Raw genomic sequence first — 1,993 nt, 5'->3', positions numbered from 1 at the left:
GAGTCCTCCTGCGACTGTTCTCAGGTCTCCGCACGCTGGGCCTGAACCCGCCCCAGAGACCCTTCCCGGCTGGAGCGAGGACGCGGCTGGGGCGGAGGAGGTCCCGGGCACATGGGGCTCCGCCCTCGAGAAAATCGGGGCGACGGCGCCCTCTGCCGGCACAGGCGGGACCTGAGCCGGGCTCAGCCCACGCTCGGCACCGCGGCTCCGGCACCCATTGGGACTTTGGATGTCGCATCCCAAGGCTTGTGACCAAAGCCCCTGTTGCTAGACTCTGTGCCTGGCGGACGGAGGTGGGTCCGGGCCCAACACCTAGTCACGTAGCAAACAAGTGGACCAGGAAGCCGGCCCAGAACCCTGCCTTCATCCCACATCTCTGCCCAGAGGGAAGTTAGAGCGTCTTTCTTTTTTATAATTTTTTTCATAAAATCAATCATGGTCATTGAAGAAACTTCAGAAAATAACTCCTCCCTCTACTGCACCTCGTGTGTATCCCAGGCCTAGGAATGGGCTTAGCACATCCACTATTTCCTCAATGCCCGCTTGACACATGGCAAACTGGGTCATGTGTGAACAAGAGAGAACATGGAAGAGGACAGATCCAAGAGCACACACATGACACACACAGACGTGCCACACACATGAGGCAGAAACAGGCCCCACACAGACATGTAACATTTAATGTAGAGCTTTGCAGATCCTCCCAGGCACATTTAGAGATATTTTTCTTAAGAAATGATGTCCTCAAAGTGACAATGAGTAAGGGTGGATAGAAAAAAGCCTCAGAGCTGGGCTCGGTGCCTCAGCCTGTAATCCCATGCTTTGGGAGGCTGAGGTGAGTGGATTGCCTGAGCCTGTGGGTTCAAGATCCTCCTGGGCAACTTGGTGAGACCTCATCTCTACAATAAATCAAAAGTTAGCTGGGCATGGTAGCGCACACCTGTAGTTCCAGCTACTTGGAAGGCTGAGGCGGAAGGATCTCTGGAGCCCAGCAGGTTGAGGCTGCAGTGGCCGGGAGCAGCCACTGCACTCCAGTCTGGGTGACAGAGTGAGACTCCAACTCAAGAAAAAAGAAAAAAGAAAAAACCTCAGGACAGGGAATGTAATGGTTAATTTCATGTGTCAGCCTGACTGGGATGTCCACATGGCTAGGAAGCCACTGTTTCTGGAGCTATCTGTGAGGATGCTTCTGGTGAAAGATAACATGTGAATGGGTGGCCTGTGTAATGAGGATGTCCTCTCCAGCGTGGGTGGGCACCATCCTGTCTGTTGAGGGTGTGAATACAAAGAAAAGATGGAAGGAGGGAAAATGTGTTCTCTCGGCTTGCACTGGGACATCTATCTTCTCCTGCCCTTGGGCACTGGTTCTCAGGCCTTCCAGCTTGGGCCAGGATTACACCATTGTCTCCCCTGGCTCCTGGGCCTTCAGGTCTGGACTGGAGCTACACACCAGCTTTCCTGGGCCTCCCTTGCAGATGGCAGATCATAAGACGTCCAGCCTCCATGATCACAAGAGCCAATACCTCATAATAAGTCTTTTTCTATATATCTATATCTGTGTATCCTAATGGTTCTATGTCTCTGGAGAACCCTAATACAATTAAGAAAAAAAAAACATTATAAGCAAAGTTAAAAGAGGAAATGGGAGAAAAATATTTGCTACATGTATGTGGCAGATAAAGGTTATTAACTTTACAAGACAGACTTCCAAATTACTCTTCTGGCCCTCCACACTGCCCTCCTTTTTAAGTCAGTCAAACCAACAGAAAAACAAGCTAAAGGATAAACAGGCAACTCACAGTATACCAATGACCAATAGACATTTGCAATGATGTTTAAAGCCATGCAAATTAAAATGCTGATTTAACAATAAGACACCTGTCATTAAAAAAAATTTACCCACGGGTTTGAGACCCGCCTGGGCAACTTGGCAAGACCTCATCTCTACAATAAATAAAAAATTAGCCGGGCATGGTAGCGCGCACCTGTAGTT

The sequence above is a fragment of the Carlito syrichta genome, unplaced genomic scaffold (assembly GCF_000164805.1).
Source record: "Carlito syrichta isolate Samal-C Ts95f unplaced genomic scaffold, Tarsius_syrichta-2.0.1 Scaffold117946, whole genome shotgun sequence".
NCBI classification, from domain to species: domain Eukaryota; kingdom Metazoa; phylum Chordata; class Mammalia; order Primates; family Tarsiidae; genus Carlito; species Carlito syrichta.
The sequence above is the reverse complement of the archived record's forward strand: the minus strand, read 5'-3'. Positions refer to the sequence as shown.